Here is a 24,129-nt window from a genome sequence, read left to right on the forward strand (position 1 = left end):
GATAAATGTCCTCGGTGGGCCGCATGTGGCCCGCGGGCCGTAGTTTGAGGACCCCTGTTTTAAATCCTACTCAGGTTTGAGATCTGGTGGGTTCACAATGGCTCAACCCAACTCTTATCAGGAGCAGTGTTACCTGCGCAATTTTGAACCGGACTGGGAAACAGCCCTCGCTGAGTGAAAGATTTGCCAGTTGGACAATCAGGGGCACAAGCACGTCTGACATGATTTGAGACTAGCACTGTACGTTGCCAACCGTGCTAGTTCGAGGTGTGTGGAGGAGAATAGTAGTAGGTTGTGTGATTGCCTGTGTGTTGTAGGTGAGAGGGGATGTGTGGAGGTAGCATAGCGGTTAGCCGGCTACACTACACCCAGTGACCCGAGTTCGACTCCTGCTCACGGCCAACACCAGTGACGATTTTCCTGAACTGGTCCATGGGCCTCCCGTCGGTAGACTCAGCCTCATATGAGTACCTGGTGCGATGTGTAAATGTCATCACTAGGGAGACAAAGGCGGCCGGGCGTGTGCTGGCCACCCACCCCCTTGTGCGCCTGCGCCACACTTCAGAGGTGCTACTTGCTAAAAGCACGTGCCTTAATAATCTGTAAAGGCTATACAGGGGATCTTGTATGCATATAGAGTATTTGCATGGTATGTGTTACTCTTATGTATATGTTGGTGTAGGAGCGATAGTGTAGTGGTTAGCGCACTTCACTATGGGCGGTAGGGGGGAGTTGTCTTCGTGTGTTGTTTTCTCATTCCAATGAAGCAGTTTTTCGTCTCTGCTCGGTTTAAACCAGTGCATCCTGTTTCAACCCCACCATCACAAATAGGAGCTTATTGGTCAGTAACACACACCGTTCATTGAGCAGCTTGCTCAGAGACAGATACTCAAAGACACGGAGATATAGATTTAGAGATACAGAGGAAAACTTAGGGACAGACCCAGGCTCACGAACAAAACCACACATCGAGACATACGTACGGAGATAAACACACACAAAGACAAAAGACAGTCACACACGCGCAGAGAAACAGAAATTTAGACACACATACGCACAAATTTAACCGAACAGAGTTATACGAGCACAGACTCAGAAACACACAGAGAGGCGCGCTTGGATACACACACATACACGCACACATACACGTCACCATGGCATCTCCATATCCATCAGGACCTCTCCCGTTCATCATGTCCGACGAGGACTTCAAGTTCCATGTCAATAAGGAAACAGCTCAGGTTCTGACTAGAATCGAGAAACCAATGGTGGTGGTGGCGATAGTTGGAAAATACAGAACTGGAAAATCCTTCCTCATGAATCGACTGGCCCGCACGACGACAGGTGAGTGATCAGGTGAGGGGGTGATTCGGTGAGTAACTTCAGTTTAAATATAATACGAGACTGCAGCTTCACATAGCAAAAGTTTGTCCTCGAAAGTGCTTAATTAGTTATAACATTACATTTGAAGTTGCCCAACAAAACGAAGTCAAGCGTAATGGTCAAGGTGAATACATTTTAGCACTGCCTTTTTGTGTGCAACTATTTGTATTAACGTGGCCAGTTCTCTTCATGGTAACTCTGTAACAAAAAAAAACAGCTGTACACGTATACGAAATATTTGCCTATATGTCATATTTCTGTGTCATCGCATGAGCTCTGCCGTGTTTCACACACAGATGGACATAAAAGCCAGTCTACCCCCACAGGAGCAGGGAAACCCAAAGAAGACAAGAAGCCCAACTATGTAACCAAAAGGTAAGAGATTGAATGTCATAATTTAATATAAAAATACTATGTAATGTGGTGTTGTTTGCATCACATTCTTGTCAATGTGCTTCAGGTCCATAAAATACACACACGTCCATCTATATATTTAAAAGGGAATTTTTTGAATATGTGTCTGTTCAAAATGTTTAGCGTACTTCACGATATGCAACAAACTTGAAATTTGCCATGTGGGTACTTTCCAGACTGTACACCACAATAATGCATATATTTTGCATTGCAAGTGAGCTGTGACGTCACATCTGTCATGTCACCCGCGCATGCAGAAGCATAACGCAGTGTGCCTGCTGACGTCACGCACCCCCCCAACCCTCCGCAAGTAAAGTGCCATACAAATATCTAAGGCGTTCTTCGCGCAGCATTGCTATATTATTTCAGTCGCTTACTGCCGTACGCACCCTAAAAGTTGTGTGTGTCTGCAGCAAGCGCGTGTATGTGTACCTATGGACGCGCGTGTGTGTGTGGGGGGGGAGTGGTAGTGTCGTGGTTAGCGTGCTGCGCTATGAACACGGCCACCACCGGTGACGATTATTTGAACCGGTCCTGGGCCTCCCCTAGGTCGACTCAGCCTCAAACGAATAACTGGTGTGGTGTGTGAACATCGCCACTGGGGGAACAAAGTCGGCCGGGCGTGGTGCTGGCCACCCACCCTCTCGTGTGCCGTGCCGGCCTTCATAGGTGCTTGCTAACAGCACTTGCCCCCTACAGTCTCACAGGCTACATGGGGGATCTTTGTCTTTATCCTGTGTGTGGGGCAGCGATTCACGCGCTGCGCTACGAACCCGGCGACCCTAGTTCGCTTCCCGCTCACGACCACCACCGGTGACGATTATTTGAACCGGTCTTAGGCCTCCCTTAGGTCGACTCAGCCTCAAACGAATAACTGGTGTGGTGTGTGAACATCGCCACTGGGGAGAAAAAGGCGGCTGGGCGTGGTGAATCCAAGTCCCGGGCGAAGCCGGATAGAAAGGCTAGTCTTCACTTATATATAAAAGCCTCTGCGCACTCGTGCTTGCGAGGCATTTGGCTTTCGAGCGGTGGGGTTTATGTCGAAAAATGTTTGCCAGGCAGCACGCCCTAAGTGGACATATGCTTTTCCGTTTTCCCATCCGTAAACTTTAAAGTAGTTTAATTAGCAATTTTGTACTATTTTGCATTATTTATTTATCTCCATGCCCCGCCCAAAGCTGCACAGGGGTTGCCCTAGCAACGCACGCCCATCATCGCTGGAGGGTGGGGGGGATTTCTTCTTCGCGTTCAGAATGCAACAAAGATACACGCAACCCTGACGGTACATTCATCAAAGTGTCATGTCCTCTCCCCTCCCACCCCCAATATGTGCACTTACTACTATAGGCTCGGTACATACTAATATTATAGCTGTTAGATAGTATTATTGTAGTATTATTGTAGCTCGGGCAGGGGGATGGGGGGGGGTAGCGGCCCAACCCCCAGCCTGCCAATGTCTCACCTCCAATCGAGGCGAGGCCGCGGGCTCTGCACGGGACTAGGCCTCACCACGGCACTCTGTCAGGTGAGTACTTTGTGCTATAGAGTGCATATATACTGCTATAGAGTCAGCATGTACTACTGTAGTGATAGCAGGTACCACCACAGTCAGTATGTACTGCTGTAATCATACAGGTACCACCAGTCGGTATGCACTGCTGTTATGAAACCAGATACCACCACAGTATGCACTGCTGTAATCATAGCAGCTCCCACCACGCTCAGCATGCACTGCTCTAATCATAGCAGGTACCACCACAGTATGCGCTGCTGTAGTTAAAACAGGTACTACCACAGTCAGTATGCACTACTGTGGTGATAGCAGGTACCACCACAGTCGGTATGCACTGCTGTAGTGATATCAGGTACTCCCACAGTTGGTATGCACTGCTGTAGTGAAAGCAGGTACCACCACAGTATGCACTACTGTAATCATAGCAAGTACCACCACAGTCAGTATGCACTGCTGTTATCACAGCAGGTACCACCACAGTATGCACTACTGTAATCATAGCACGTACCACCAAAGTCGGTATGCACTGCTGTAGTGAAAGCAGGTACCACCAACGTCGGTATGCAATGCTGTAGTCATTGCAGGATACCACCACAGTCAGTACGCACTCATGTTGTTAAAGCAAGTACCACCACAGTCACTATGCATTGCTTTCGTGATAGCAGGTTCCACTACAGTCGGTATGCACTGCTGTAGTGATAGCAGGTACCACCCCACTCAGTATGCACTGCTGTAGTTAACGCAGGTTCCACCAACGATGGTAGGCAATGTTGTAGTTGAAGCAGGTACCACTACAGTCAGTATGCACTGCTGTAATAGCAGGTACGACAACACGTGGTATGAACTGCTGTAGTTATAGCAGGAACTACCATAGTATGCAATGCAGTAGTTAAAGCAGGTACCACCAAAGTTGGTATGCACTGCTCTAGTGAAAGGTACCACCACAGTCAATATGCACTGCTGTGGTGATAGCAGGTACCACCACAGTCGGTATGCACTGCTGTAGTGATAGCAGGTACCCCCACAGTTAGTATGCACTGCTGTAGTGAAAGCAGGTTCCACCACAGTCGGTATGCACTACTGTAATCAAAGCAGGTACCACCACAGTCAGTGTGCACTGCTGTAGTCATTGCAGGATACCACCACAGTCAGTACGCACTGATGTTGTTAAAGCAAGTACCACCACAGTCAGTATGCACTGCTGTAGTGAAAGCAGGTTCCACCAAAGTCGCTATGCACTGCTGTAGTGATAGCAGATACCACCTCAGTCGGTATGCCCTGCTGTAGTGATAGTAGATACTGCTATATAGCGTTAGTAGATACTAAAACAGTCAGTATATACCACTACAGTCAGTCAATTCTGCTACAGTCAGTAGATGCTACTATACAGTCAGTAGATACTACTACGGTGAGTAGCTACTAGAGTTAGTAGATACTACTATAGAGTGAGTAGATACTGCTATAGAGTTAGTAGTTACTACTATAGTCAGTGGATACTACTACAGAGTCAGCAGATAGTACTATACAATTAGTCGTTACTACTATAGAGTCGGTAGATACTACTGTAGGGCCAGTAAATACTACTACGGTCAGTCGTTACTGCTACAGTCAGTAGATAGTACAATAGGGCCAGTAGATACTACTTCAGTCAGTAGTTACTACAGTCAGTAAATACTACTATACAGTCAGTAGCTACTACTGGCTCAGTAGATACTACTGTACAGTCAGTAGATACAACTACAAAATCTATATATAGTACTTATTCTGTTGTTTGTAGTGTGTGTATATATATACCTACGTGGGTGTAAAGATATTTTTTGAGGGGGGGGTCGACAATTTTCGGAAACCTTTTAGATCAACTATTTACCCCCCACTTTCTGTAACGTTTTGGACTTGTGCAAGCCTCTTCTAATTTTGTTGGTGGAGAAATGGACAAACGGCCCACCGCGCTTTCACAATCGCTTAGTATCTGTCTATGTATATGTAAAAAATTTAAGAGAAGATTTGAAATATTTTTTTCGCCCCGGCAACGCCGGGTACTTCCCGCTAGTAGGCTATTAACAGGCATGTCATGAGCCTCCAAAGTATTCAAAACAATACAGTCAACAGGCTATGCCAAATACTTTACATGTGTGTGTATGTGCCAACTTTAACACAAACAATAGTCTACTACTTCAAGATTCACACTGGACAAAGTTCGTATCTACATTTCCTCAGTCTCGCGCCGACACCGATGCTTTCTGCTGCTGCATATTTAGAGTTTGTATGTTCTCTCTCTCTCCCCGTGGCCGCGTGGATTTTTCTCCATATCCTCCGGATGTCTTTCCACATTTAGAATCAACGTGATGATGATATGTCACTTCGTTGAGCTGCTATCAATTGTGATGGCCAGATCGCTTCTGAAAAATATCTACCACATACCTCAGTAGTGGGGCTTTACATTTGGTAAAATAAACATGAACATTGTTGGGATTGACTTGTAGCCCCTTTGGTTCGAGATGATTATTCGTTGTGCCAATTTGGCACATATTTGGTGTTTCAGTTCGTGTGTCATGTACTGCTGTATATATTTACGAGATTTACCAAAGGGTATAACAGCTAGTACAATCCATGTTGTGACATTGGAGGTACACACATTTTCAACTGGTTTCAAGTATTTTGAGCTTGTGATGGCCAGTTGCTTATGACAAAATAGCGTTATAGTTCAGTGGGCCTACAATTTATGTTGCCACAATTGGTGTTAAGTTGTATTGTATTCTTGTCCCCTTCTGTATAACGTGGCTGGTTGAGATGGCTGTGCCATGCAACTCTAAGTAAACATGAGCCAGGTAAAGGGATCATTGAACCTCTGTAACAGCTGCATCAGTTTCTGGCCTATCTTGGCCTATGTACACCTGGGGGAACAGGAACGGATGGGCAAGCGATCTTGGCGAGTCGCTACTGGCTATAAATTCCTCTATGGCCTCACACATTTGCCACTATTCCCATTGAAACGCTAACCAGATACAATTCTGCATGCTCCCTAATCCACAATTTGCCAATTGGTCCCTAAGCTCGACAGTGTGCAGTGTCCAATATGGCACTGCTCACCGCACACTTTGAATGCGACCTACTACTTCATGAAGACCGAATTTATCTCTGGCTTTGTTGTTCCTGTGCAGGCCAATTTACGACACGAACACTCGCAGCAACATTAATACAGCACACGATAATCAGAATGATAATGTGTATTCATACTGGAGGAATCCGAGCAACTATGAAGCTATTTTTCACAGATGTCTAGTAGGGGCACGGGGTAAGAACGTTACAACAAACAATACAAAAACATGATAGTGGTAATTGGGGTCAACAAAAAGCTGGGGGGCTGAAAATTATCAGGCAACATTGCATTAGGAAGACAAAGGGGGGTGACAATGGGCTGGAGCCAGGAGGGAGAAGGGGGCCACTGCGATCGAGTCCGCCACACTGCAAAGTCTGTGAAGTGCAGCAGCGGAGTTCTGGTTGGACCCGTGATGAGGAAGAATATGCAGCTTCGACCCGGCTCAATTGCCACGTACGCAAAGCTTCCCTCTGTGCCCGGTATGCTGATATGGTGAAGACTCCCCTGGCAGGAGCTCGACCTCCCATCCTTGGGATTACGGCCACGTGGCCTGGAAAAGGAGTCGCTTGACGCAGGTGACAACGGCCCACCATTCACGCGAGATGGTGCGGAAGTTACACGGTGCCGGCGTGGACTGGCTGGCAACCACCAGCAGCCAGGCCACCAAGAGGACACCCAGTGGGCGCGGGGACAGGCAAAAGATGCGGGAGGAGAGCAGCGCCAATCATCAGGGACAGTGAGGAAGCCATGTGGCACGGGCGAGGGTGCGGCCCAGCGAGGAACTGTTGGCAGCCAGGCTGCCTAGAGGACACCCAATGGGCACGGGATCAGGCAGGAGACGTGGTCGGGGAGTGGCGCCTCCAACCAAACAAAGGCGTCGACAAAATAATAAATAAAACAAATAATATTGGTGGAGGACGATAAGAAGAAGGGGAAGACAGAAGGAGAGAGAGGTAGGGGAGGTAAAGGATGGCAGAGCGAAAGTAGGGATCGAGCAGATGGCTGCTGCTGTCAGCTTGCGTGGCACTGCCGCCACGTTATGCTACCCATGCCCACCATCGTGTTGGTAATTACACGCCCATGGGCTGCACAAAAGCATAGTAGCCTCTTACCATTATCATTTAGATAATCTAGCTCATGCCTTCCAATCACTCCAGCCCAGGTGCCTGTGTAATGACTGAATTGGGCATTAAAGTCACCGAACAGGATGACTATTCTGAGGGGCCACTTTAGCTCACACCTGTGACATAAGGTCATACAAGGCATCTGACTCATCGGCCTTTGCCTGCATCCCTCCAGTTATGTTAATCTTCAATGGGGGCACAAGAAGAGCCACTCTTTGTCTGTTTGGCAGTTTTCTGCCCCTGGTAGAGGATTGTCCACCGCTCATAGTGACTGGAGCCAGAACCAGTCCACCGGACCTGAATTCTCCAGAGATTCAGCCTCTCTTCCGAAGTGAGCACTCGCACATTCCACATGGCCACTCGCAGTGGCTTTTGCTATTTGTGGAGGAACTCCAGGAGTGCAGGTTCAGTCTCCTGCCTCCAACAAATGGCGTTTGACCAGAAAACATCATAGACTCCTGCCCTTTTGGGGCCTCCAGCACAAGCTTAGTTTAATCTTTAATTCGTAAATTCATGGTAAGTGAATTGAAGTTATAGGGGACACCAGTCCCTCGTACACATCCGGAGCCCCCGTTTGTAACTGTGGGGGCTACGAGCACCATCAGGGGAACAGCCAATTGGAATTTGCCTCCTCCACCCCCGCCCCCATGACATTTCTCACAGCCATGACCGTCCTACCATTTGAAGTTAACAGACTAACATGCACAGCCACACTTTACACACAACACGCACATATTTGAATGCGAGACTCAACAACCTAAACACTCATAAAAAGCTAGGACCATCAAGGGTTCACACGATGCACATTATGTACAGTACATGCACCAGACCTACTGTGCATGCACCACAAAGAGCACAGTACATAAACAGTACACACAACACACCTCCAGTTCAGGCACTACAAACGGCACATTGTGTATACTATATGTATAGAGCACACAACTCTTCCTCGGGGGTCCACAATCCAGTGGATATCTGAGCCCAGTCCCAAGCCTGGATAAAAAGGAGGGTCGGGCAAAAGGGTGGTGATACTTCGGCCGTGAAGGGGGAAAAAACTAAAAGGATCCAATGCCACATGCCGACCACAGAAGAATGATACCAACTCGAATGTTGCTCCGGTCAACAAGGTCGCTACGACACCATCAGGAAACAAAGTAGCTGCACGGTACTTTTCGGCGATAATCTTAGCCACGTCAAATCGCGTATAGTTTGGAACATCACCCCTGTGTCCCGGAAAACAGACCCATTAAGTTAACCCTGTGTAATGCGGGCGAAAGCGACCTTCCGGATGTGACGTCACGAGGAGGCGGAGCCAGGTGACGTGGGTGAAAGGTAGGGGGTCCTTAAGCGGGTAAACCGGAAGGAGAAGGCAGTCGGGGTGTGAATGGAAAGGTGTGGGGCCACGCGGGCGTACGAGCCGAGGGGGCACCGTCAGAAGCGGGAGCCAACCCTGGGAACAGTAGGGAGCTACTGGGAGGTGTAAAGCTGCAGATAGAGATAGGCAGTAAGGCTGTGTGTGAGGAGCAGCGGGGTGGCTGCCAAGAGTCGCAGGAGCGACGAGAAGGCGAGACAGCACGAGGCTGTCAGAGCTGCAGCAGGAACAGCCAAGGGAGCTGTGTGAGAGTACAGCAGCGGAGCTGCTGTGGGGCTGCAAGAGCGACAAGAACAGCAGCGGGGCTGCTGATGTGGACTGGAGTGATATCGGAACCAGCACAGAGAGAATAAGAGAGACAGCCGTGTGGGAACGCAGTACGGACCGAATAAAGGACACTGAGCCAGAGATCGTGGTCAAGTCTTTTATTACACTGGGGTCAGAAGTGAAACGGCATGTCTAAGCAAGTAAGGAAGAAAATTCCCCCGGCGCCAGCATCGGCTTCTTCGTCCGACGACGACGAATTCCCTCCGACCACGGATTTTGCTGGGGTGGTGGAGGAGAGCCCTGCTGAGGCGAGCACGGGGACGGGCGTGGAAGATGTCGGCGCGATGGCGGGTCCGTCAACAACATCGGACGCTGAGCAAAGATGGCAACAGGTGGCAGAACAACTGGAGACACTCAAGGACGTCCTGGCGCATCTGTGTCACCTCGTTACGCCAAGGACGACGATGGAACGAGAAGGTGCTCCACGGGCCGCCACGTTGCCTGCCCTGCCGCCGCCATTGGCCACGCGGCAAGAAGACGCCATCTTGCGCGCTCCGCGGCGCCAAACCGCCATCTTGGCCACGCCGCGGGCCGACGCCATTTTGAATTTACCTCCAGAACAACCATCATTGGAAGACGGCGTAAAGAGGAGTCGGAGTCGCCACCTTACTACAGTTAAGGAATTCTCTATCGGGGGCGATTGGAGCGCTTTCGCCTGCCGATTTTTGGCGGCGGTTCGTTCAGCAAGATGGACCGATGCGGAGGCCTTGGAAGTGTTGCCGACTCTACTGGACGACGAATCTGTTCGATTTTTCCGTTCCATAACGGCCGATAAGAAGAAGACTTTATGTGGAGTTTTTGAGGAAATGGCCGACGCCTATGAGCCACCTGACGACGCGCATCGGCGATTCGCTCAACGACAACGAGCACCCGAAGAATCGCCCGTGGCGTTCAGGGGTGCGGTGTTGGAGCTGGCCATGGCAGCATATCCTGACACGCCACAGGATCTGCTCGAGCCTCTCATATTGGGAAAAATGCTGGAGCTGTCTCGGGATCTGGGGATCCCCATGCCTGTGTGTGGGCATGAGAAGCTCACGTCCCGGGCGGCAGCAAAGTGTCTGGATGCGCAGTTTAATCTCCGTCGCTGGAAGCAAGTGGCGGCATGGACGGGTGGGCCCGTCAAGGAAGGAGGCGCGATGGGGTGGGACCCCACAAGGGCGATCTATGTGCCGGATGAGCGGGGTCCACAGGAGCTGACGGCTGCCTCCTCTCCATGGCCGGGACGCGGAAGGCCGGGGCCGCGCGCTACGCCATTGGGACGGGGCCGCCGGGATGCAAGACCTGCGCTTCGGCGCAACGAGGCCGATTGCTTCCGCTGCGGCCGTAGGGGCCATTAAGCCAAAGATTGCTGGGCCCGCTTCCCGGGTCCGCCGCAGCAGGAGCCCACAACACCGGACAAGCCGACCAAGGAACCTCCGAAACAGGCATGTCGGCACGCACCAGACACTCGGCAAGGCTTTACACCTCACCCACCACCTGTGTTGCGCGATCCTATTGTTGTTGTTAAAGAAAGGCCATCGACGGGGCCTTGTCATTCAGTTACGCAGTGGCGCAAATTGGCACGGAAAGTTGTCGCGGCCGCTACGGGTTCGTCCACTGTACCGGGGTCCATACAAGGTGTGGACGTGCGCATTTTGGTCGACTCGGGAGCGTCTGCGACTATTATATCGGATGTCATTTTCCATCTGTTGGGCATTCCGCCGGGGGCTGTGCGTCCGGTTTATGGGTCTTGCGTCGCTGCGAACGGGGGTAGTATGGGTATCGTGGGCCAGGTGGATGCTAAGATATCTATAGGGGATGTGTCGGCTTCGGGCGTTGTGTTAATATCGAGATCGTTGGCGGTTCCTTGCTTACTAGGCACGGATTTTTTGGCTAAGATGCCCATTTTGATTAAAATCAATGAGAATTGTATTGAATTGCCGGGGGGCCGTCGAATCTCGTTTCTGCCGTCGCCCTGGGGGCGACCTGCTTCGGCCGTACAGGTGCAGGCGCTGTCCGTCGCATCTGTGGACATCCCACCTGGTTCACAGATGCTTATACCCTTGCGGTATCGGAAGCCCCTGCCCAATCGGCTAGGAGCATTAGGGGTCTTGTTGTCACCATCCGCCACGATAACAACGGGATTGGCGTTAGTTGGGGCACAGACCATCGTCCGGCCGGATCAATTACCGGTTTTACAGGTGCTTAATGCGGGGGTGGAAAATATCCGTGTTCCGGCCGGTACGGTTGTGGCACATGCCACTACGGCGTTTGCGACGCACGATTGTCCGCATCGCCGGGGAGTGGTCGCTGGTGTTTCCGAGCCAAGGGGTTCGGATAATCGTTGGATCGCTACCTTATGTGACGAAAATTCTTCCCTGTCCGTGGGGCAACGTGATGCGCTGCGTAAATTGTTGCTGACGTATTCGGATGTGTTCAGCTCCGACGATTTGGATTTGGGACGCACATCGTTGCTTTCCCATCACATTGAGACGGGCGACGCTGCCCCTATTCGGTTCAATTCGCATCGGATGAGTCCAGCGGAGCGAGAACACGTTCGGGGGGCGGTGGAAGACATGTTGGCTGCGGACATTATATCGCCATCTAACAGCCCATGGGGCGCTCCTGTGGTCTTGGTTAAGAAAAAGGATGGCAACTTGCGATTTTGTGTCGATTTCCGGAAATTGAATAAGATATCGGTGGCAGATGCGTACCCCCTGCCGCGTATGGACGACTCCCTTGACGCATTGTCTGGGGCTATGTTCTTTTCCACACTGGACCTCTCTTCGGGATTTTGGCAGCTTCCCCTTGACGAGTCCTCACGGGAGAAAACCGCATTCCGTACGCCGCAGGGGTTATTTCAATTCAACTGCCTCCCGATGGGATTGAATGCGGCCCCTGCTACGTTTCAAAGATTGATGGAGCTCGTTTTGACGGGGTTGCAGTGGGAGACGTGTCTTATATATTTGGACGATATTATTGTGTTCAGCCGCACATTTGAGGAACATTTAACGCGGCTGGAGACAGTGTTCACGAGGATGCGCTCTGCCAATTTGAAATTCAAACCAAAGAAATGCCACCTACTGCAACGGTCCGTCCGTTATTTGGGGCACATTGTGAGTGCCGAGGGGGTGTCCACGGATCCGGAAAAGACGGCGTGTGTCCGGGATTGGCCGACTCCGGCCTCTGTGGGGGATGTTCGGCGGTTTTTGGGATTTGCCTCGTATTACCGAAGATTTGTGCCGGGGTTTGCGACGATTGCGAGGCCCTTGCATCTCCTTACGGGTAAAGGACGGAAATTTGTTTGGGGAGAGCCGGAAGAGGCGGCCTTTCGGAGTCTGCGTGATCTATTGGCTACGGCCCCGACATTGGATTATCCCGATTTTGATCGCCCTTTCATTCTCGATACGGACGCGAGTGACACAGGTATTGGGGCGGTATTATCACAGTCTAAAGGGGGCGTAGAGCGCGTCGTGGCGTATGGTAGCCGAGTCTTGTCGCCTGCGGAAACACGCTACTGTGTCACTCGTAGAGAACTTTTGGCGGTTGTTTTTTTCCTACGGCAATTTCGACCGTACCTTTACGGTCGTTCTTTTATTGTGCGTACGGATCATGCGGCCTTGCAATATGCTCTTAAAATGGACCAGCCATCGGGACAGTGGGCACGTTGGTTGGACACGCTGCAGGAGTTTTCCTTCCAAATTCAACATCGGAAGGGAGTGCGCCATGCGAACGCTGACGCACTTTCCAGATTACCAGGGCGCGCCCCTTGTAAATGTGCGTCGGGGACGCATAGGTGTTCGCCGATTCTCAACCCCCCTCAGCCGCTCACGTTGGCCGTCGGGAAGTCGGATACTCCGATGGAACCGGGACCGACTGATGGGGTTTTGAATCTGCCGCGGTCTGTCTGGATTCGGGAACAGATGATGGACGAGTCGTTGTTGTCCATGCGGAAGCGGTCTATGAGGGACAAGGGGAGTCCGAGTTCGGCTGTGGGGCCGCGAACCGCTCTCCGAGATGGTCTGCTTATGTGGCAAGAAAGGTTCCAGGAAAGCTGGCGTGTGGTGGTACCAACGTCCTTGCGATTTGAGTTGATTAGAACTCTCCATTGTGACACACTATTGCATTTAGGGGTGCAGAAGACCTTGTTGACGTTACAACGTCATTATTTTTGGCACGGCATGGCGACAGATGTCGTAGGGCACGTGCGCGCGTGCCCTGAATGCGCCCGGCGTAAGCCGCCTAAACATCCTTACGTGCCGCCTCTCCAGTCGATTCAGGTGTCTCGAGTCAATGAATTGGTGGCACTGGACATATTGGGACCCTTCCCACCATCGGCGAGGGGAAATAAATATTTGCTGGTAGGGGTTGAGTATCTCTCCCGTTGGCCGATGGCCTGGCCGTTGCCTGATCAGTCGGCCGCGGCCATCACCGACGCCTTTTTGTTTGGGTACATTATGGACAAGGGGGCGCCGGAGAGACTCCTCATGGACCAGGGCCGAAATTTCTCTTCTAAATTATTGGCTGAAGTGTGCGCAGGCCTTGGGACTAAGAAGATACGGACATCTCCATACCATCCGCAGACGGATGGTATGGTTGAGCGGCTGAACAGGACATTGTCTGCCATGCTTTGCCATATTGTGAGTGAACAGCAATCGGATTGGGATCTGCACATCCCCGGAGTGCTTTCGGCGTACAGGATGACGCCCCATGCGGCTACAGGGTATTCGCCGTTTTACCTTATGTATGGTCGGGAAAACGTGCCGCCGGTGGATGTGCAATTGGGTACTGGGGTGAAGGGACCTCGTAAACCACTCCCTGAATACATTCAGGACACGGTTCGCCGGGTTACGGAGGCGCGGGAAAACGCCCGCGTGGCTACGGCCAAAGCCCAGGCCCGGAACGAGCGGTATGCTCGGCGGTCTGAGGGGGAGCGCCCCTGGAAGGTGGGAGACCTGGCCTGGCTCCATTGCCCGCAGGTGCGGCCGGGGACCTCTCCTAAATTGCACAAACCTTGGCATGGTCCTGTGCGCCTCATTGAGGTTCCCAATCCACAGTCGGCGCGCGTTCAGTTTGGTTCTCGCCGTTGGTTTGTTCATATGTCGCGGTTGAAACCATATGTTGCTCCCCTACGTGATGCGTCATCTCCCAATGTTGCCTTGCCGGGGTCTGTTGCTGCTGACTCTGACTCTTCCCCGCCTGCGTCCATTGATCTTGCTAGAGCGCCTGTCGTACCTGTTCCAGACAGGCCGACCGTGACACCGCGGGGGAGGAGTGGGCCTGTTCGGAGGGCGCCTGCCAGGGCTGCGGGACCTTCAAGCCCGGCGACCCTTCCGACCCCGCTGCAGGCGCATTCGCGGAATACGACCAAGACTGATTCGTCAGGGACACGAGATGTCGGTGGACTTCCAATCGCAGCAGGGGAATTACCCCCTGTCATTTCTCGTGTTCCATCGCGTCCCCGTTCTACAAGTGGGCCGCCGACCGTCCGGGACGGGCCGGCGACCCGCACTCGTTCCAAATCGCTTACGTTTCGTTGATTGTATGTAGTTATTGTCCTTGTTCTTGCCGTCGTATTTATCGCATGCTTTCGTACGTTCATCGATGTTACTTGTGTGTTGTTCTTGTTGTTATATTGCATGCTTAGTGTCCTTTAAGGGGGAAGGTCGGTTCACCGCATTACGCTTTGGTGTTGTTCAGCCGAGGTCGGCTGGGTTTTTTCTATGGGGGAGGGTGGTGTAATGCGGGCGAAAGCGACCTTCCGGATGTGACGTCACGAGGAGGCGGAGCCAGGTGACGTGGGTGAAAGGTAGGGGGTCCTTAAGCGGGTAAACCGGAAGGAGAAGGCAGTCGGGGTGTGAATGGAAAGGTGTGGGGCCACGCGGGCGTACGAGCCGAGGGGGCACCGTCAGAAGCGGGAGCCAACCCTGGGAACAGTAGGGAGCTACTGGGAGGTGTAAAGCTGCAGATAGAGATAGGCAGTAAGGCTGTGTGTGAGGAGCAGCGGGGTGGCTGCCAAGAGTCGCAGGAGCGACGAGAAGGCGAGACAGCACGAGGCTGTCAGAGCTGCAGCAGGAACAGCCAAGGGAGCTGTGTGAGAGTACAGCAGCGGAGCTGCTGTGGGGCTGCAAGAGCGACAAGAACAGCAGCGGGGCTGCTGATGTGGACTGGAGTGATATCGGAACCAGCACAGAGAGAATAAGAGAGACAGCCGTGTGGGAACGCAGTACGGACCGAATAAAGGACACTGAGCCAGAGATCGTGGTCAAGTCTTTTATTACACCTGTATAGATGAAACACACATGTTCGATACAACTGTGTTCGCCATGGTTTTCCTGTACATCCACTGCAAAATGCCCGAGGATATGAGAGGTATACACTTTTATTATTATGTATTTTTACCTACGTAACCTCAGAGTAGGTATATGTAGTGACAGAGAAAGGTCACTACTGTGTCGGCCCGTACGAAGGCTGGGGGCCCCAAGGGGGTGCCTGGGGGGTCACGTGGTGGAGGGATCCGGACCCTCCCAGAGGTGGGGGAAGTGAGGCGTGTCCTGGGAAGGGAGGCGTGGCCTGAAGAGAGCCAGCCACGCCGGGGCGGAGCCAGCCACGCCAAACCAAATATAAGCGTGGTGTGAACGCAGAGCGAGGCTGCTGTTGTACTGTACTCCAAGGTGAAGACATCTTCAGTCGTCAAGTCCCGAGTCGTCGTCCTGGGCCAGGCAGGCCGTTGCCTGCCTGGTCCAGTCTGTGTCGTGTTCCAGAGTGTTAGTGAGTTGAGGAAGGTGGTCACCACCTTATGTACAGTGTTATATTACTTACCGTTTAATAAATAGTGTTGCCTCCAAGCTGCGTGTGTGTGCACCTAATTCGAACCTACTACATTTGGCATCAGAAGTTGGAAAAATAAATATTGCTAGGTGTTATCCTAGGGAAGTAAAATGGGCACACGAAAAACAAATATACAACTCACCTGGACGCCTTCGTACAACGGGGACGGTGTGACGACCATCCTTCGGACAGCCCCGGGGATGGCAGCCCCGGTGACAGAGAGAGAGAGAGATGGCGCTGCACGCGGAGCGGCGGGACTGGCACCACACTGCTGCTTCGCCGCCATCGGGAATGGAGCGACGGAGCCGCGGGGAGAGGACACCATCGTCGCTGCGGGGGCTGGCAGGGGAGGCCCGGCCATGCGGGCCACGCGGTTCCCGCCATTTCGGCGGCTGGAACGCCGCTCCTGCTGCTGAAATGCCGCTCCCGCCGACATCAACGCCTGCAGAGGGGGAGTTCCAGTCTTCAGCTCGAGCCCGAGAGGTGGATGGGTTCGCAAGAGCAGGCCGTGTTCACCATGAAAGATTCTTCGGGCCGTCCCAGTGCTCCACCTTGCCGCCCTCCACTATTCACAGTTTGCCAGGCGAGTCGTGACATGACAAGCACCCGGCCCCAAGAAAAAAAAAAATAATCTTCACCCATCTTACGTGCGCCGGGTTGCGATCGCGTGTGTTTTTTTTTTAACTCGCTGGGTTGCGGAGCGTGTTCGTCCGGTTGTGTGCGTGATAAATTGACGCGGCGACCATGGGGGTTTCTGCTTGTAACAAGTGTTGCTGTTAATTACGGCGTCGAGATCGGTATCTTCTGGGTGTAGTTAATGATTAATTCGTGTTGGTGTCCCGAGCTCCGTTGATATCCTGTATGTTGCCGTGTTAATGACTCGTGTTGTTACATCGTTTTGTTGCGAAATCGCCGTTGTTATTGTGTATACTGTATGGAGTTTCGCTCGTGATTGCCACGTGTAACTGTAAGAAACTTTGATCGTCATTGTTGCCAAGGTACAGACCGTATGGAGCTTTGCTTGGAATTGTTAACAGTGTATGGAATGTTGGGTACTTGCTTGTGATTGTTTACTATGTACGGATTGTCTGGAGTATTGATTATGTGTGTTGCCATGTGGGGACTGGATGGAGCATTGCGCCAAACGATTTACTGTACGAATTTCGTATACTGCATATACTGTATTAATCAATTCGGCGATTCTTGGGGTTTGTGTATAGTTTTTTTGCTCTCAAAATTCGAATGCCCTGAGTCCCATGGTTAATGTTGAAGGGGATTTAGAAATGACAGGTTCGGTTTGTTTCAAACTCGCTGGTTGGTTCCTGTCCGTTGTTGCACAGATGATGTCTTTTGTGCGGGAATGCTCCTTGTGTTCTATATGGATCGGGGGTGCGTTTCCGTTAATTGCCGTCAAATTGCGTTGCTCTCTCCACTCGGTTGGTACAGCTGCATGCTGCAATGCGAGTCTCGGAGATGATGTGTACGGATACGGGATGTGAGGTGTATTGTTGTGACCATTGAATATTCGGGATCGTCACAAATTGTGCGTACCTGTTCGGCATTGGATCAGTTCTGTGGGGGATCATAATTCAAATTGTATGTGTTGTGATGGTGTTAAATTGCGATGGTGACATGCTGCCAGGGATTTGTAATTGTGCTGCTGGCTGTCACCTATCTTGGGGCGCAGGTCCTGACCAGGATGGCCCAGTGAGTGTTGCGTGTCTAACATGAACGTTGTGGTCCCGTCATGCAATGGCTGACGGCTTGACCTGACAGCCCGGAGATTGAAACACTCCGTGGCATGTCTAGCCTAGTGGGCTGTGCGCTCACATGGCTCGGAGAGTGTGGTCCCGTCATGCAATGGCTGACGGCTTGACCTGACAGCCCGGAGATTGAAACACTCCGTGGTATGTATAGCCTAGTGGGCTGTGCGCTCACAGGGCTCTGAGAGTGTGGTCCCGTCATGCAATGGCTGACGGCTTGACCTGACAGCCCGGAGATCGAGACACTCCGTGGCTTGTCTAGCCTAGTGGGCTGTGCGCTCACATGGCTCGGGGAGTGTGGTCCCGTCATGCTGTCTGACAGCTTGACCTGACAGCCCGGAGATCGAGACACTCCGTGGCTTGTCTAGCCAAGTGGGCTGTGCGCTCACATGGCTCAGAGAGTGTGGTCCCATCATGCTGTGTCTGATGGCTTGACCTGACGGCCCGGAGAGTGAGACACTCGGAGGTGCGTTGAAACAGTGGGCTGGAGATTCGTAAGGTTCAGGTGGAGTTGTCCTGTTACGTTGGGACTGTATCCCTCAGTTGTTAGGGTGCATGTTGTGCAATGAGTGAACGATGGGTCGTCTCAGCTCGGTCGGTACAGTTATATGCTGCGATGCGAGTCTTGGAGAGAGACTGGCTCGTCTCAGCTCGGTCGGTACAGCTATATGCTGCGATGCGAGTCTTGGAGAGAGACTGGGTCGTCTCAGCTCGGTCGGTACAGCTATATGCTGCGATGCGAGTCTTGGAGAGAGACTGGGTCTCAGCTCGGTCGGTACAGCTATATGCTGCGATGCGAGTCTTGGAGAGAGACTGGGTTAAAATCCCACCGATATGGCCGACGTGTGCTACTGGTTGTGACGCCGCGTCGGAAAGGCGGTGGGGTGGTAACATGGAAATTTCCCCCCCCGATATGGCCGACGCGTGCTACTGGTTGTGACGCCGCGTCGGAAAGGCGGTGGGGTGGTAACATGGAAATTCCCCCCCCGATATGGCCGACGCATGCTACTAGTTGTGACGCCACGTCGGAAAGGCGGGGGGGTGCTAACGGGTGACTGTCATTGCATGCGTGATTCTAACGGGGGGGGGGGGGGGGGGGGGGGGGCTGTGCTGGAGCGTGAGTGGGTTAGCCAGTTTTCATGTATAATTGTTGTTAATTCCCCGTTTTCTATGCGGTTCCCTTTTACCCTCGTCGATTCTGTATATATTACGTGATTGTATTTCTTATCGGTCGCCGGTCATTTATTGATGTTGTTGGTTCGGAGGCACACCTTTTCGATGTTTCACAGTTGTGTTACAGCCGGGGACGGCTGTGTGTTTATACAGGGGGGGGTGATGTAGTGACAGAGAAAGGTCACTACTGTGTCGGCCCGTACGAAGGCTGGGGGCCCCAAGGGGGTGCCTGGGGGGTCACGTGGTGGAGGGATCCGGACCCTCCCAGAGGTGGGGGAAGTGAGGCGTGTCCTGGGAAGGGAGGCGTGGCCTGAAGAGAGCCAGCCACGCCGGGGCGGAGCCAGCCACGCCAAACCAAATATAAGCGTGGTGTGAACGCAGAGCGAGGCTGCTGTTGTACTGTACTCCAAGGTGAAGACATCTTCGGTCGTCAAGTTCCGAGTCGTCGTCCTGGGCCAGGCAGGCCGTTGCCTGCCTGGTCCAGTCTGTGTCGTGTTCCAGAGTGTTAGTGAGTTGAGGAAGGTGGTCACCACCTTATGTACAGTGTTATATTACTTACCGTTTAATAAATAGTGTTGCCTCCAAGCTGCGTGTGTGTGCACCTAATTCGAACCTACTACATATACACTCATTGTCCTTTGAAGCCAGCAGGTTGATGTACATCTTAAGACATCGATTGATATCTGCTACTAAACTCGTATCAATACAAAAGTGAGAATTGAATTGCGATTTTCTGCTCATCTTGCTTTGCTCCTTTCTAACAGGGATCCCGGTCCTCCAAAGGCTGATAAAGGTATGACCACTCCCCCCAGTGCATCTAACATTGGACAAGGCCGAGTGGTTAGTGTCTGTCTCTTGCTGCAGACGTTCGCAGGTGGATCCACATAGCTGAACCAGTTAATGTGGTTGTTGTGTTTATTTCAAAATTCACAGTCATGGGGGAGTTTGGATGGAGGGAGGCACGGGGGGAAATGCCCCCCCCCAAACCGGACACATTAATTAATTTATTTTCAGTAGTTTAAAATTAAGTAAAAAATATATATATTAATTGTATGCACCCGCCCTTCCTAATGTGAGGGACAAAGCGAACCCAACTGCGCTTCTTCCATTCCACGATATCTCCATAAATAACTGATGTGAGACATTGCAACCACTTTTTTGTTTAAGTGTGACAGCTAGCCTCCTGCTGCACGATGAGAGTGGACGCTGCTCATGTGCAAGCGGTGATAACACTGTGTAACAATGTTTTAGGGTTTTTTGTTCCTGGGTAGTAAGTGTTATTTCATAATTGCTTATGCCTCAAAAGTACAGAAAATGGCTATTATTACCCACAAACTTTGCTTTTGTGACCAGGACACTGATATTTAGAAATTTACATATTTTCAATGAGAAAACGGGCGAATTTGTGTCTTTTAGTTCGCATAGAGTCAGAAAAAAACATGAATCAAAATTAACATGTATTTATTCTGAAGTAATAAAAAAATGACGACAAAAGATTTAGAAGTGAGTAGATGAAAAGATCACAGCCAGTTATGACTTAAAGTGGTTGATGACATCCTTCCAATGATTACCGTGTACGTGAGCATAAGGCAGATTTGAAACACGGGAGGACCAACACTTCAGCCGTAGCTGATCATTGTTTTAATGCGGTTGGCTCACACGAAATTAATTTCTCTGAGATGAAGGTACTTTGCAAGCCCACTGGCTATCAACAAAGATTCGTTCATGAAGCCATCCATATATACAGACGCAATTTCAACTGAGAGGATGGGTACAACCCAGCAATCATTGGAAGGATGTCATCAAGCAGTTCACGTCATAGCTGGCTGTGATGTTTCCATATTGGCATCTTCTGATGTTAGTTTTATTTTACTAAAGATGGGACGAGCAATTCCAGGCCCTGTGGTGTCGCCCCTGCGTTGTGCGTACTACAAGTTGTTAATTTCTCCACGGCTCAGGCGTCTACCCCTTTCTTGCTCTCCGATCTCACATTTACATAACCATCTCCGCTTGTGCTGGCCCCAGGGCACTTGTACCCCGCCCACTTCGTTCTGATACCAGGATGCTTGCCCCTTATAAACCTTTTAAACAGCTTTTCTTTAGTGCCTCCCTCCCCCCCCCTTTTCCACCTGATGACGATAGCTTGTGTTGCAATCGAAACGTCGTAGTTTTTTGTTTATTTATGTTTTTTAACCTATCTACGTGACTTTACCGAAAGACTCAAAGAATATCAATTCCTGCAGTCACGAAAGCTTAAAGTCAAGATTTAATCTCTTACACATTAGTCATGGGTGAAATAAATGTATTTTTGTAGAATGGTACAGAGGGGAAAAAAGAGCCATGAAGTTGATAATTGTTTTTTTACCCTTCTATCTGGCAACAAAACTGACACCTTTTTACAAGGAGTCATGTTTGCATAGACCGCAATAGCTGCAGTCATAATACAAACAAAAGAACATAACTCTGATAATGTGCACTGTCCTTGAAGTTGATTGGTCCACACCCGAGACAGCTTTCCTTAGAGCCTAGTCTCACATGGGTTAGACCAGATGACGCCAAAAGGCGCGGTCTATGCAAACATGACTCCTTGTAAAAAGGTGTCAGTTTTGTTGCCAGATAGAAGGGTAAAAAACCAATTATCATATTTTTACAGGCAAATGAGGTTCCCATAGCCATGAAGTTCTCTATTCCAATAATTTGGCGGGAACCCACTGACCACTCAAACAACTCCTTCTGCATGGTGGACCCTTTTAAACGTTGATCTGGCAAGAATACACCTGCTATCATGTATCCGGACCTTCCTTCATCCATCGCCCCGGTGCCACACTGCCATGAGCTCCCTGTACCCACTCCTCCGGAGAGAGAGCAGCCGTCTTTAGAAACGAGCAGCAAGTCAGAGAGCTGAGGAGAGAAACCCATATTACCCAAACCAAAAAGACCTCAACGACTTGATCAGAGATATTGGTCTCAACAAGTCCAATGCCGAGCCTTTGACATCTAGGCGCAAGCAGTGGAACTTGTTGGATGAAAGTGTGCAAGTTCCAAATTAGTGGAAGCGTCACCAACCCTTTTGAAGCTTCTTCACTTGTCAAGATGGGCTCTGCTTCTGCCACAATGTGACCAGTCTGTTTGAGGAATATAAAAGTAAGAAAAAGAGTGCTCACGTGTTGTTTTAAAAGGCTGTTTTGCGATTGCATAGACAAGGAAATAATTAGACACAATGCAATAAGTGAATATTAAATGTTATTAATGCCCCTGCCCTCCCCAAAAATGGCAAATTCCGCCTTTGTTTTATAGTGGACATTAACGATCTCGCCATGTATTACGGTCAAAATCTGTCAAATTTGCATAAATATAATTACTAAATTGAAAAAAAAAACCCACATAGCAACATTGCCCATTGCTTTGTAACTTAGCAGATCCCTTTAAAAAAATTATTCTGGAGATTGTGAGGGTATCCTGGTTAAAAAAGAGTTCCCATGATATAGTTGCTCACTCCGAGCTATAAATGCTCTGATACGTGCATTGTCATTGTACTGTTCACCTTTGGTGTTCTCTAGTCTGACACTGGTGAGACTTGGTGATAAAGAAGGCTGTCTCTGGTGTAGGCCAAGCAGTTTCAACGGCAATGCATATATTATCAAAGCATGTTTGTTTAACACGTAGGTTTTCGCGACCAATATTAGCCATGAAGGTTTGTGGGTTAGATCGCGTTAGTATATGTGTCGAAACCCTCCACCACCCGACATGGCCAATCAGTAAGGGATTTGTTACGTAAACAAAACGCCAAATAGTTACTACTTCAGCCAACCTGTGTGTTGATGAGTTAATCCACAACATTTACCATCTGAGTACGACGTAATTACATCCAGCATTATCAGTCTTAAATATAGCAGCAGAATGACGTCATCACTGAACCTAATCGGGTGCAGAAGTCAGAGGCAGGGTAATGTAATTATATAATATATTAGTAATCAGTTAATTGGTATGTTTCTTTGATGAGGAATTGTAATATGTATTAATAACTGAACCCAATCACTGAACCCAATCAGGTGTAGAGATCAGAGGGGGGGGGGATAATTATATACTAGATTAGTAATCAGTTAACTAGCATGTGTTTCCCCTATAAGGAATTATAATTGAACAATATAATACGCTCTGACAACTACAGGCCGCACTAAGCCTGTAGCTGTAAGAGCGGTGAAAATTATTTGTCCATAATAGATTTTTAAAATAATTTACTAATTAACTGGAGGGTTTCGCCACATTTATAGTTACACGATCTAACCCAAACCCCGTTATTATGCAGAGCATGTTTGTTTGCATTTTCACATCAAGTCCGTGTGATTAATGCAAACTTGATTCCTTGCAAAATATATCTATTCGGTGTTTGCAACATCTTAACACCTGTTTTATTGCCAAAAAGGGGAAAACCTATTCTTATTTCTCATATTCTGGGTATAGTAGTGTTATCGAATTGTACAGTGCATCTGAATACCAGTTTTCTTAACAAAACTCCACTACAGTATTTCCATGACGATATATGTATCCTATTTACAGCTTGGAATGTTCTGATATCTAATCAAATATTACTTCTAGTGACACGTGTTTATAACGTCTAATTTATGCATTAACTGTATTGTCACAGATGAAGATGCGTACACGCCAAAAGACAAATTCAAGTTTTGGAAAACTAAAGAGTGAGTGATACATTAAATTGGATAAATACGCCCTCTGCAGTACTCGAGGCATGCACTGGTGTTTGAATGGCTCTTGTAAATGGCTCAATAGCAGTAGGCCGGGTGCGACTCAGATATCATAGATGCTGATCCAGCACCACTCAGATGCTGGGTTTCTATTCAGGTTTTAGCTGCCTGTGGTTAAACTGGATTCACAAGAGTAGTACAGTCGATGGTCGCAATCCAGTCACCAATTTCTTGTGTAGATACCCATGGGTTCACATACAGAACTGTACACTCCCATAGAGACGCATATACTCAGATGCAGATACACAGACACCACTAGCGCCACTCTCCCTATACACCACCACTCACTCACCTCCACATACTACAAATCGACTGAGTCACGACTAAAAATATAGTACAGACTATATATAGCATTTTAACACGTAGGCTTTCGCGACCAATATT

At 50.0% G+C, this 24,129-nt stretch overlaps 1 long non-coding RNA gene across 1 annotated transcript; it reads left to right on the forward strand.

Moving 5' to 3' along the window:
* Window positions 1-1,328: 1,328 nt before the first annotated feature.
* Window positions 1,329-23,680, forward strand: LOC144953032 (uncharacterized). Its single transcript, XR_013640743.1, has 4 exons — window positions 1,329-1,344; window positions 1,710-1,758; window positions 19,744-19,772; window positions 23,628-23,680. It is a non-coding gene; the product is annotated as an uncharacterized LOC144953032 (long non-coding RNA).
* The last annotated feature ends 449 nt before the right edge of the window (window positions 23,681-24,129 follow it).

This window comes from Lampetra fluviatilis, chromosome 71 (assembly GCF_964198595.1).
Source record: "Lampetra fluviatilis chromosome 71, kcLamFluv1.1, whole genome shotgun sequence".
NCBI lineage: Eukaryota > Metazoa > Chordata > Hyperoartia > Petromyzontiformes > Petromyzontidae > Lampetra > Lampetra fluviatilis.